Here is a 13997-nt window from a genome sequence, read left to right on the forward strand (position 1 = left end):
TCAACAATCCTGCCGGTTGCTTCTGGATTCTGCAGTATCCTCTTCAGCGGAAAGCGAGTGACCACTGTGATCTCATGTGCTTGGAAGTAATGGCGCAGCTTTCTCGAGGCCATGAGAAGGCCGAAAAGCAGTTTCTACACACCAGAGTACCTTGACCTAGCCCCCTGCAAGAGGGAACTGACAAAGTAAACTGGGCGCTGCACCATTTTCTTCCGTACCTCTTTGTGTATCAGCGCGGGTTCATCTTTGTCGGGACCAGAGCTTGTCGGGGAAGCCCCCTGCTTGTCGCTGGATGCGCTTGCCGCGGTTGCTGGCTCGTCATCCGCCTCCCTCTCTGCCACTAACGCAACACTAACCACTTGATTGGTTGCCGCTATGTACAGCAGCAACTTCTCTTGTGGTTTAGGCGCGACAAGTATTGGAGGGGAGGACAGGTATCTCTTCAGGTCTTGCAGCGCAGCCTCCGCTTCCGGAGTCCATTTCATTGGACCTGCTTTTTTCAATAGTTTGAAAAATGGCAGGGCGCGCTCAGCAGACCGAGAGATGAACCTGCTGAGAGCAGCCACGCAACCGGCAAGTTTCTGTACATCCTTGACGCACTTCGGTGCTTCAATCTGCTCAATGCCCTTGATCTTGTCGGGATTGGCTTCAATCCCTCGCTGAGACACAAAGAACCCGAGAAGCTTGCCGGAGGGAACTCCAAACACACACTTCTCTGGGTTGAGCTTGAGGCTGATCTTGCGCAGATTTGCAAAAGTCTCGTCCAAGTCTTGGATCAGGGTTGCTCCGTCCTTGCTCTTGACCACTATATCATCCATGTAGGCTTCCACATTTCTGTGTATTTGTGGCTCAAGAGCGATATGGACTACTGTTGCAAATGTTGAACCAGCATTCTTTAATCCGAAAGGCATCCGTACGAAACAGTACGTGCCACATGGAGTAATGAATGCTGTCTTCTCTTCATCCTCCTCTGCCATGAAAATCTGATGATACCCAGAGTATGCATCAAGAAATGAAAGCAAATCACTCCCAGCTGTGGAGTCAACAATCTGGTCAATGCGCGGCAAAGGAAATGGGTCTTTGGGACAAGCTTTGTTAACATCGGTGAAATCGATGCAACGCCTCCATTTCCCGTTTGCCTTGCGCACGACTACAGGATTGGCCAACCACGTGGGATGGAGCACTCCTCTGACGAGGCCTGCTGCTTCCAGTTTCTTGATTTCCTCCGCAATGAATTCTTGGCGCTCCACCGCCTGCTTCCGGACTTTCTGCTTGACGGGCCGCGCATGAGGACAAACGGCAAGGTGGTGCTCAATCACTTTCCTGGGAACGCCGGGGATGTCAGACGGTTGCCATGCAAACACGTCGACATTCGCCCGCAGGAAAGCAACGAGCACACCTTCCTATTTAGGATCAAGCGCGGCACTGATGGTGAAGGTACCACCAGTGCCATCCTCCTTGGCGGACACCTTCTTCGTCTCTGGCGGAGCTGCCATTGTCTTCTTGTGTTTGCCGGTGAAGCTCGATGGTGCGTCCTCGACGGTAGCGCAGCACTCCGAAGAGGCGCGCTTGCCGGAGTGGGCATCAGAGCTTCTGCCGGACTGGGTCTTCTTGCCGGTGGAGCTCGATGGTGCGTCCTCGACGGCAGCGCAGCACTCCGAAGAGGTGCGCTTGCCGGAGTGGGCACCAGAGCTCTTGTCGGACTTGGTCTTCTTGCTGGTGGAGCTCGATGGCGCGTCCTCGACGGCAGCGCAGCACTCCGAAGAGGCGCGCTTGCCAGAGTAGGCACCAGAACTCTTGCCGGACTTGGTCTTCTTGGTCCCGGGAGCTTCAGCGGCAAGTGGATCGCGGTCTGCCGTGGCTGCTGCTTCCCGGTAGATCTTGTCGGCACAGATAAGAGCGTCCTTCTTGTCGCCAGGGACAGAAATGACGCTTATCGGGCCTGGCATCTTCAACACGTTATACGCGTAGTGAGAGGCCGCCATGAACTTGGCGAGTGCTGGACGGCCAAGTATCCCATTGTAAGGCAACGGGATATCGGCAACGTCAAACGTGACCCTCTCAGTCCTGAAGTTTAACTCGCTGCCGAATGTTACCGGCAGCGTGACTTTCCCTTCGGCTTGCTCCTTCCCGGATTGATCCCTTGGAATGTGCCGGTTTCTTCGAGCTCGCCGTCAGGGATCTGGAGTTTTCGGAGCACAGCGAAGGAGATCAGGTTTAAGCCGGCCCCGCCGTCGACTAGCATCTTGGTGACCTTGAGGTTGCGGATAGTTGGTGAAACCAACATCGGCAGACACCCGACCGCGGTTGTGCGATCAGGGTGGTCCTCAATGTCAGAGATGATAGGCGTGCTGGACCACTTCAGAAGCTTGCGCGATTCGATGGGTGGTTCCGCTGCATTGACTTCCCGCACCCACTGTTTGAGTTGGCGGTGCGAGGTATGCAGGGAAGCACCCCCGTCAACGCACAAGACCTCTGTGGCTTTCTGAAACTCCTACTCACTGGTCTCAACGTCATCCATGTCTTCATCCTCCCCGTCGCCTTCGTCGTTGTCGCGGCCGCGGGGAGGTCTGTCTCCTTGCCGCTGCTTGGCCTTGCCGCGGCGTCCTTCCTGGCCGGTGCGCTTCTGGCCAGGCTTCTCGGCACCCCCTTGGGCTCTCTCCCTGTCGCGCCGCTCGTACTCAGCCCTCTGTTGCTGGACGAGCTGCTCGACCTTCTTGCAGCTCTGGAGGTCATGGCCCTTGGTGCGGTGAATCTTACAGTATTGCTTGCCGGAGCTGTCCCGCTTGTCGGCGGCCGCCACCGCCTGACAGTTGGTGCATGCGGGAACTTCCTTGCCGGAGCTACCAACTGTAGCCTTCGTGGCGTCACCTTCATTGCCGGACTGCTCAACGACCAGCACCTCGTTGTTCTGCTTCTTCCTGTTGTTGTGCCGCCGGCTTCTCTTTGCCGGGGCGGCATCCTCACTGTCAGATCCTCCTGCTCCAGTGCTTTCTCCGGGGAATTTCCTCCCCTCCTCAGCGCGTGCACATCTGTCGGCCAGGGCATAAAGCTCGCTGACGTCCCGAATCTTGCACATCGCCAACTCCTCCCGCATCCTGCGGTACGCACGTTCTGATGGAACGCGCTGATTACCGCGGCGGGGTGGATATTTGGGATGTTTTGGTGTACACGGCTGAACCTCTGGATGTACTGGCGCAGGGGCTCTCCTTCCTTCTGGACGAGCAGATGAAGATCGCTCTCTTGGCCATGAGGTTTGTGGCTGCCTGTGAAGGCGCCAACAAACTGATGGCACAGCTCAGCCCAAGAGGATATGGAGTTGTCCGGCAAGTGCATGAGCCAGGACCTGACGTTGGGCTTGAGTGCCAATGGGAAGTAGTTGGCAAGGATCTTGTCGTCCCGCCCCCCAGCAGCCTGCACCGCGATGGTGTAGATGCTGAGAAACTCGGACGGATGCAACTTGCCGTTGTACTTCTCTGGTACGTCGGGCTTGAAGTTCTTCGTACTGGGCCACTGGACTTGTCGCAGCTCACGAGTGAACGCAGGGCAACCTACCGGGTACGGTAAGTCGCCTAGTTCCCCTGGCGCATGCATGTCAACAGAGGGCCCAGCGTGCTAGTCTGACTGACGTCGCGCTTCTCTCCGGCGCTCGATGCGAGTACGAGCGTCTTCCCGCTGCCGTTCTTGAAGAACTTGGCGCTGATCACGACGAACTCGGGGATCAGACGACGCGGTGGAGTCGCTGTCGAGGTGGACCCGGCGAGTCGGTGATCTTGGCCTTCGGGGTGGGGAGTGCACAGTAGTTGCACCCCCACCAGTCTTGTCACCACCGGTTTGTGCCTGGCTGACTCGCTGCGGCTGCGACGTGGTCGGCTGCCAAGGAGTGTCGCCGTTGGCGAAACCGATGAGACTCTGGATAGTGGCCCTCCAGTCGTTGATCTTGTCCGGCGCTGGAGGGTAGTCTAGGAGCAGCTGAGCTCGCGCCAGAGCTTCGGCTGCAGTGGCGGGCGGCGGTAGCGAACGGTGCGAGGAGCGGGATAAGCTCGGACTTCTAACTATGTTAGAAGGAGCAGTATCTCGTCCAGGCGACCGTGTCTCGCTCGCGCCGGCTTGTTGACGCGCATGGTGGCCCTGGGCGCTCCGGGATCCACTAGCTCGATCCGGGTCCAGCGAGCGCATGGTACCGTGAGTACCATGACGCTGCCGGTCCCGCGCCTCCTGAGATGGGCGCGGAGCATGCACGGACGCCGAGGTCTTGGAGGGCGCCCGGTCGTTGTGGGAGCCGGCCACGCCGCCGATGGGCAGCGCAGCCTTGCCCTGGGACCTGGCAGCACCGTGAGTTCCCTCGTCGATGCGTGCCCTTCCGCCGGCGCCTGCACCACCATCCGTTTGCTCCGGCGGTGGGTGGCTCGGCGCGGACGGAGCGGCTGCCTCCGAAACTTTCTTCTTCGGCGGCATGTTGATGAAGATGATGAAGATCGATGAAGAAGATGAAGATCTAGCCCGCAAGAACGCCGGATCTGATTCACACCACTTCGACGCCCCCTACCTGGCGCGCCAGAGATGCCGGGGCTGCTGATCCACGGGCACCTATGGGACCGGCGGACCGGGTCCCTTTTGGTTCGGCGGGGGGCGGAGGTTGCGCAAAGAGCATATCGAGGCGAAGCCAGCGGGCGGTTGGTCATGCGAGGAGTAAATCGAAGCGAAGCACGCGAGCGATTTACCCAGGTTCGGGCCGCACGGATGCGTAAAACCCTACTCCTGCTTTGTGGATTGGTATTGATTTCTTGCTCGGGAGCGAGCGTGAGTGTGTGGAATTGCTGAACCTCGCGAGAGCTCTCGAGGTGGCCGACCCCCTCTACGTTGCACACGGGCCTCCTTTTATACTCAAGGGGTTACTGACATAGAGCAACGGGGGCCAAGGGCAAAAATGGAAAGGGTGCCGTGGGTAGGCACAGCTAGGTGCTGTAGTAGGCACAGCTAGCTGCTACAGTGTTATCATACCTAACCCTGACGGCAGGGGACAAGGGCATTAAATTCCCGTCTGTGTCGCCTAGACAGCACCGAAAGGGACCGCTAGGGACGCCACCGTCTTGCCACGATGGTTGTCTTGTCAGTGCTTGCGCGCCACCGCACGCCCCTAGCTGCACAGCCTCCTGCCACGTGCGCTCGGGGGGGCCCCGGAGCGACACGTGGGTGGATGCGCTGGAGCGCGGGCGTGGAGTGGGGGCTTGCCGCGGCAAGCGCCTTGCCGCGGCCGTCGACTTGTCGCTTCCGGGAGCTTGTCGCTCACCGGGCCTTGTCGGGGCGCGTAGCGCGCCGCGGCAAGTTCCTTGGAATGCCTAGGATGGCCTTCCCGGCAAGCGCCTCTTGCCGGGGCCTTGGGATGCTTCTGATGGCCTTCCCGGCAAGCTCCTCTTGCCGGGGTCTTGCCTTCTTCCCGGCAAGCTCCTCTTGCCGGGGTCTTGTCTTGAGTACTTTGTTCTTGAATGGTCTTCAGAGGGACCACGGAGAATCTTGGCGGTGACCTGGCAGGCCTTGCCGCGGGACGCTGCGACTGCCCGTGCACAAGTTCGGGGTACAAGGGTACCCCTACTCTAGTACACCGACAGTCGGTGGAGCCATGAGGGGCCCACGAGGGGGGAGGGCGTGCCCCCTGCCTCGTGGCCACCTCGTTGGTTGCTTGACGTCCACTTCAAGTCCTCTGTATCACGTTTGTTCCAAAAATCACGCTCCCGAAGGTTTCATTCCGTTTGATATTCCTTTTCTGTGAAACACTAAAATGGGAAAAAATAGCAATTTGTACTGGGCCTTGGGTTAATAGGTTTGTCCCAAAAATAATATAAAAGTGTATAATAAATCCCATTAAACATCCAAAACAGAATATATAATAACATGGAACAATCAAAAATTATAGATATGTTGGAGACGTATCATCGATCGATATAAATCTACGACAAAATGACGAGGGCGGGGCTTTTCCGTGCGTTAGGCGGGCTAGTTTGAGTGATATGACGTGCTACAGTGCCGTCCACTTGCTCCATTTTTATGTAAGCAAGCATCTACACTCTTACGTGGGAGGAGTGTGAAACACGGTGGATCTGATTTTGATCAAGGGATAACTGTTCCCTACGAAATAGTGGAGCACTGTTAGCGATTATAGAATGATAGTTAGGGCATCTCCAGCATTGACCCACAAATTTAGACCGGCATCTATCCGAGGACACTAATACCAGAGGATGCCATCCAATGCTGACCGCATACCTTTCGACAACTATATGAACTAACCGAACGAAATTCGTGCAAACAAAGAAAATTTCAAATTAACTAGATGGAATTCATTACATTTTGAAAACTTTTCCTATAAACTAGACGAAGTTCATTACATATTTCGCACAAACCATACTAAAACCTACTATTAATCTAATCTATGATCGCCTGCGCACGACCACCATGTCCGGCCATGGGCCCTGAGAACTGACGCTCCAGCTATTGTCTTTCCCTCCTCCTCATCTGCCTCGGCTTTGTCCATCTCTACCTCGATAACCTCCTGTCGAGGAACGTAGCAATAATTCAAAAATTTCCTACGTATCACCAAGATCAATCTATGGAGAGACTAGCAACGAGATAGAGGAGAGTGCATATTCATACCCTTGAAGATCGTGATGCGGAAGCGTTATAAGAACGCGGATGAAGGAGTTGTGCTCGTAGCGATTCAGATCGCGGTTGATTCCGATCTAAGCGCCGAACAACGACGCCTCCGCGTTCAACAAACGTACAGCCCGGGGACGTCTCCTCCTTTTTGATCCAGCAAGGAGAGAGGGAGAGGTTGGGGAAGACTCCGTCCAGCAGCAGCACGGCAGCATGGTGATGGTGGAGGAGCGTGGCACGCCAGCAGGGCTTCGCCAAGCACTACAAGAGACGAGGAGGGAGAGGGGTAGGGCTGCGCCAAGAGGGAGAGAGACTCATGTGTTGGGCTGCCCCAAAAGCCCCACTATTTATAGGAGGAGGGGAGGAGGGTGCGCCCCCTCTAGGGTTCCCACCCCTAGGGGGGCGGCAGCCCTAGATGGGATGGAGGGGGCGGCCAAGAGGGAGAGAGGGGGCGTGCCCTAGGGTGGGCCTTAGGCCCATCTGCGCCTAGGGGTTCCCCCTTTCTCCTCCTAGCTGCGCCTTGGGCCCTGGTGGGAGGTGCACCGGCCCACTTAGGGGCTGGTCCCTTCCCACTCTTGGCCCATGCAAGCCTCAGGGGCTGGTGGCCCCTCCAGGTGGACCCCCGGAACCCTCCTGTGGTCCCGGTACATTACCGGTTCCGCCCGAAACACTTCCGGTGGTCAAAACCTCACTTCCTATATATTATTCTTTACCTCCGGACCATTCCATAACTCCTCGTGACCTCCGGGATCTCATCCGGGACTCCGAACAACATTCGGTAACCACGTACAAACTTTCCCTATAACCCTAGGGTCATCGGACCTTAAGTGTGTAGACCCTACGGGTTCAGGAATCATGCCGACATGACCGAGACAACTCGCCGGCCAATAACCAACAGCGGGATCTGGATACCCATGTTGGCTCCCACATGTTCCACGATGATCTCATTGGATGAACCACGATGTCGATGATTCAAGCAATCCCGTATACAATTCCCTTTGTCAATCGATACGTTACTTGCCCGAGATTCGATCGTCGGTGTCCCAATACCTCGTTCAATCTCGTTACCAGCAAGTCAGTTTACTCGTTCTGTAATGCATGATCCCGTGACCAACTACTTAGTCACAATGAGCTCATTATGATGATGCATTACCGAGTGGGCCCAGAGATACCTCTCCATCATACGGAGTGACAAATCCCAGTCTCGATTCGTGCCAACCCAACAGACACTTTCGGAGATACCTGTAGTGCACCTTTATAGCCACCCAGTTATGTTGTGACATTTGGTGCACCCAAAGCATTCCTACGATATCTGGGAGTTGCACAATCTCATGGTCTAAGGAATGTTGGAAATATGCCCTAGAGGCAATAACAAAAGCATTATTATTATATTTCTTTGTTCATGATAATTGTCTTTATTCATGCTATAACTGTATTATCCGGAAATCGTAAATACACGTGTGAATACATAGACCATAATATGTCCCTAGTAAGCCTCTAGTTGACTAGCTCGTTGATCAACAGATAGTCATGGTTTCCTGGCTATGGACATTGGATGTCATTGATAACGGGATCACATCATTAGGAGAATGATGTGATGGACAAGACCTAATCCTAAGCATAGCGCAAGATCGTGTAGTTCGTTTGCTAGAGCTTTTCCAATGTCAAGTATCTTTTCCTTTGACCATGAGATCGTGTAACTCCCGGATACCGTAAGAGTGCTTTGGGTGTATCAAACGTCACAACGTAACTGGGTTACTATAAAGGTGCACTACGGGTATCTCCGAAAGTGTCTATTGGGTTGACATGGATCAAGACTGGGATTTGTCACTCCGTATGACGGAGAGGTATCACTGGGCCCACTCGGTAATGCATCATCATAATGAGGTCAAAGTGACCAAGTGTCTGGTCACGGGATCATGCATTACGGTACGAGTAAAGTGACTTGCCGGTAACGAGATTGAACAAGGTATTGGGATACCGACGATCGAGTCTCGGGCAAGTAACATACCAATTGACAAAGGGAATTGTATACGGGGTTGATTAATCCTCGACATCGTGGTTCATCCGATGAGATCATCGTGGAGCATGTGGGAGCCATCATGGGTATCCAGATCCCGCTGTTGGTTATTGACCGGAGAGTCGTCTCGGTCATGTCTGCTTGTCTCCCGAACCCGTAGGGTCTACACACTTAAGGTTCGGTGACGCTAGGGTTGTGAAGATATGTATATGCAGGAACCCGAATGTTGTTCGGAGTCCCGGATGAGATCCCGGACGTCACGAGGAGTTCCAGAATGGTCCAGAGGTAAAGAATTATATATAGGAAGTGCTGTTTCGGGCATCGGGACAAGTTTCGGGGTTATCGGTATTGTACCGGGACCACCGGAGGGGTCCCGTGGGCCCACCGGGTGGGGCCACCTGTCCCAGGGGGCCACATGGGCTGTAGGGGGTGCGCCTTGGCCTACATGGGCCAAGGGCACCAGCCCTACTAGGCCCATGCGCCTAGGGTTTCCACCAAGGAGGAGTCCAAGTGGTGGAAGGCACCCCGAGGTGCCTTGGGGGGGAGGGAAACCCTCCCCTGGCCGCCGCACCTAGGAGATCAGATCTCCTAGGCTGCGCACCACCCCCCCTTGGCCCTCCTATATATAGTGGGGGAGAGGTGGGATTTCATACCCACAGCCCCTAGCGCCTCCCTCTCTCCCCGTTACGTCTCTCTCGCGTAGTATAGGCGAAGCCCTGCTACTGTGACGCCATGCATCCACCACCACGCCGTCGTGCTGCTGGATCTTCATCAACCTCTCCTTCCCCCTTGCTGGATCAAGAAGGAGGAGACGTTTCCCATCCCGTACGTGTGTTGAACGCGGAGGTGTCGTCCGTTCGGCGCTTGGTCATCGGTGATTTGGATCACGTCGTGTTCGACTACATCATCCCCGTTCTTTGAACGCTTCCGCTCGCAATCTACAAGGTACGTAGATGCATCTGATGACTCGTTGCTAGATGAACTCCTAGATAGATCTTGGTGAAACGAGTAGGAAAATTTTTGTTTTCTGCAACGTTCCCCAACAGTGGCATCATGAGCTAGGTCTATGCGTAGTTCTCTTGCACGAGTAGAACACAAACTAGTTGTGGGCGTTGATTTTGTTCAATATGCTTGCCGTTACTAGTCTTATCTTGCTTCAACGGAATTGTGGGATGAAGCGGCCCGGACCAACCTTACACGTATGCTTACGTGAGACCGGTTCCACCGACAAACATGCACAAGTTGCATAAGGTGGCTGGCGGGTGTCTGTCTCTCCTACTTTAGTTGGAGCGGATTCGATGAACAGGGTCCTTATGAAGGGTAAATAGAAGTTGACAAATCACGTTGTGGCTTTAACGTAGGTAAGAAGACGTTCTTGTTAGAACCCTACTTCAGCCACGTAAAACCTGCAACAACAATTAGAGGACGTCTAACTTGTTTTTGCAGCAAGTGCTTTGTGATATGATATGGCCAAAGTTGTGATGAATGATGAATGATCAATATGTGATGTATGAGATGTTCATGCTATTATACAAGGAATCACAACTTACATGTCGATGAGTATGACGGTGACAAGGATGATCATGGAGCCCCAAGATGGAGATCAAAGGAGCTATGTGATATTGGCCATATCATGTCACTATTATTATTATTATTTGATTGCATGTGATGTTTATCATGTTTTGCATCTTGTTTACTTAGAACGACGGTAGTGAATAAGATGATCCCTTACAAAAATTTCAAGAAGTGTTCTCCCCTAACTGTGCACCGTTGCTACAGTTTGTCGCTTCGAAGCATCACGTGTTAATCGGGTGTGATAGATCCTTTCGTTCACATACAACGGGTGTAAGCAAGATTTACACATGCGAAAACACTTAGGGTTAACTTGACGAGCCTAGCATGTGAAGACATGGCCTCGGAACACAGAGACCGAAAGGTCGAACACGAGTCGTATGGAAGATACGATCAACATGAAGATGTTCACCGACGATGACTAGTCCGTCTCACGTGTTAATCGGACACGGCTTAGTCGACTTGGATCGTGTAACACTTAGATGACTAGAGGGATGTCTAATCTGAGTGGGAGTTCATTAATAATTTGATTAGATGAACTTAATTATCATGAACTTAGTCTAAAATCTTTACAATATGTCCTGTAGATCAAATGGCCAACGTTGTATTCAATTTCAACGCGTTCCTAGAGAAAACCAAGCTGAAAGACGATGGCAGCAACTATACGGACTGGGTCCGGAACCTGAGGATCATCCTCATAGCTGCCAAGAAAGATTATGTCCTACAAGCACCGCTAGGTGATCCACCCGTCCCACAAAACCAAGACGCTATGAACGCTTGGCAGACACGTACTGATGACTACTCCCTCGTTCAGTGTGGCATGCTTTACAGCTTAGAACCGGGGCTCCAAAAGCGTTTTGAGAGACATGGAGCATATGAGATGTTCGAAGAGCTAAAAATGGTTTTTCAAGCTCATGCCTGGATCGAGAGATATGAAGTCTCCGATAAGTTCTTTAGCTGTAAAATGGAGGAAAATAGTTCTGTCAGTGAGCACATACTCACTATGTCTGGGTTACATAACCGCTTGACTCAGCTGGGAGTTAATCTCCCGGATGACGCGGTCATTGACAGAATCCTCCAGTCGCTTCCACCAAGCTACAAGAGCTTTGTGATGAACTTCAATATGCAGGGGATGGTAAAGACCATTCCTGAAGTATTTGCTATGCTAAAATCAGCAGAGGTAGAAGTCAAGAAGGAACATCAAGTGTTGATGATGAATAAAACCACTAAGTTCAAGAAGGGAAAGGGTAAAAAGAACTTCAAGAAGGACGGCAAGGAAGTTGCTGCGCCCGGCAAGCAAGCTGTCGGGAAGAAGTCAAAGAATGGACCCAAGCCTGAGACAGAGTGCTTTTATTGCAAAGGGAAGGGTCACTTGAAGCGGAACTGCCCCAAATACTTAGCGGACAAGAAGGCCGGCAACACCAAAGGTATATTTGATATACATGTGATTGATGTGTACCTTACCAGTACTCGTAGTAACTCCTGGGTATTTGATACCGGTGCTGTTGCTCATATTTGTAACTCACCACAGGAGCTGCGGAATAAACAAAAACTGGAGAAGGACGAGGTGACGATGCGCGTCGGGAATGGTTCCAAGGTCGATCTGATCGCCGTCGGCACGCTACCTCTACATTTACCTACGGGATTAGTTATAAACCTCAATAATTGTTATTTAGTACCATGTTTGAGCATGAACATTGTATCAGGATCTCGTTTAATACGAGATGGCTACTCATTTAAATCCGAGAATAATGGTTGTTCTATTTATATGAGAGATATGTTTTATGGTCATGCTCCGATAGTCAATGGTTTATTCTTAATGAATCTCGAGCGTATTACTACACATGTTCACAGTGTGAGTACCAAAAGATGTAAGGTTGATAATGATAGTCCCACATACTTGTGGCACTGCCGCCTTGGTCACATAGGTGTCAAACGCATGAAGAAGCTCCATGCAGATGGACTTTTAGAGTCTCTTGATTATGAATCATTTGACACGTGCAAACCATGCCTCATGGGTAAAATGACCAAGACTCCGTTCTCAGGAACAATGGAGCGAGCAACCAACTTATTGGAAATCATACATACTGATGTGTGCGGTCCAATGAGTGTTGATGCTCGCGGTGGCTATCGTTATGTTCTCACCCTCACTGATGACTTAAGTAGATATGGGTATGTCTACTTAATGAAACACAAGTCTGAAACCTTTGAAAAGTTCAAGGAATTTCAGAGTGAAGTTGAGAATCAACGTGACAGGAAAATCAAGTGTCTACGATCAGATCGTGGAGGAGAATACTTGAGTCACGAATTTGGCACACACTTAAGAAAATGTGGAATAGTTTCACAACTCACGCCGCCTGGAACACCTCAGCGTAACGGTGTGTCCGAACGTCGTAATCGCACTCTATTAGATATGGTGCGATCTATGATGTCTCTTGCCGATTTACCGCTATCCTTTTGGGGGTATGCTTTAGAGACTGCCGCATTCACTTTAAATAGGGCTCCGTCGAAATCCGTTGAGACGACACCGTATGAATTATGGTTTGGGAAGAAACCTAAGCTGTCGTTTCTAAAAGTTTGGGGATGCGATGCTTATGTCAAGAAACTTCAACCTGAAAAGCTCGAACCCAAGTCGGAAAAATGCGTCTTCATAGGATACCCTAAAGAAACTTATGGGTATACCTTCTACCTCAGATCCGAAGGCAAGATCTTTGTTGCTAGGAATGGATCCTTTCTGGAGAAAGAGTTTCTCTCGAAAGAAGTAAGTGGGGGGAAAGTAGAACTTGATGAAGTATTGCCTCTTGAACCGGTAAATGGCGCAACTCAAGAAAATGTTCCTGAGGTGCCTGCACCGACTGGAGAGGAAGTTATTCATGATGATCAAGATACTTCTGATCAAGCTCCTACTGAAATTCGAAGGTCCACAAGGACACGTTCCGCACCAGAGTGGTACGGCAACCCTGTCTTGGAAATCATGTTGTTAGACAACGGTGAACCTTCGAACTATGAAGAAGCGATGGTGGGACCGGATTCCGACAAATGGCTAGAAGCCATGAAATCCGAGATAGGATCCATGTATGAAAACAAAGTATGGACTTTGACTGACTTGCCCATTGAACGGCGAGCCATAGAAAATAAATGGATCTTTAAGAAGAAGACAGACGCGGATGGTAATGTGACCATCTATAAAGCTCGGCTTGTCGCTAAGGGTTATCGACAAGTTCAAGGGGTTGACTACGATGAGACTTTCTCACCGGTAGCGAAGCTAAAGTCCGTCCGAATCATGTTAGCAATTGCCGCATTCTACGATTATGAGATATGGCAAATGGACGTCAAAACGGCATTCCTTAATGGTTTCCTTAAGGAAGAATTGTATATGATGCAGCCGGAAGGTTTTGTCGATCCTAAGAATGCTGACAAGGTATGCAAGCTCCAACGCTCGATTTATGGGCTGGTGCAAGCATCTCGGAGTTGGAACATTCGCTTTGATGAGATGATCAAAGTGTTTGGGTTTACACAGACTTATGGAGAAGCCTGCGTTTACAAGAAAGTGAGTGGGAGCTCTGTAGCATTTCTCATATTATATGTAGATGACATACTATTGATGGGAAATGATATAGAACTCTTAGACAGCATCAAGGCCTACTTGAATAAGAGTTTTTCAATGAAGGACCTTGGAGAAGCTGCTTATATATTAGGCATCAAAATCTATAGAGATAGATCAAAACGCCTCATAGGTCTTTCACAAAGCACA

This window comes from Triticum urartu, chromosome 3 (genome assembly GCF_003073215.2).
Source record: "Triticum urartu cultivar G1812 chromosome 3, Tu2.1, whole genome shotgun sequence".
NCBI classification, from domain to species: domain Eukaryota; kingdom Viridiplantae; phylum Streptophyta; class Magnoliopsida; order Poales; family Poaceae; genus Triticum; species Triticum urartu.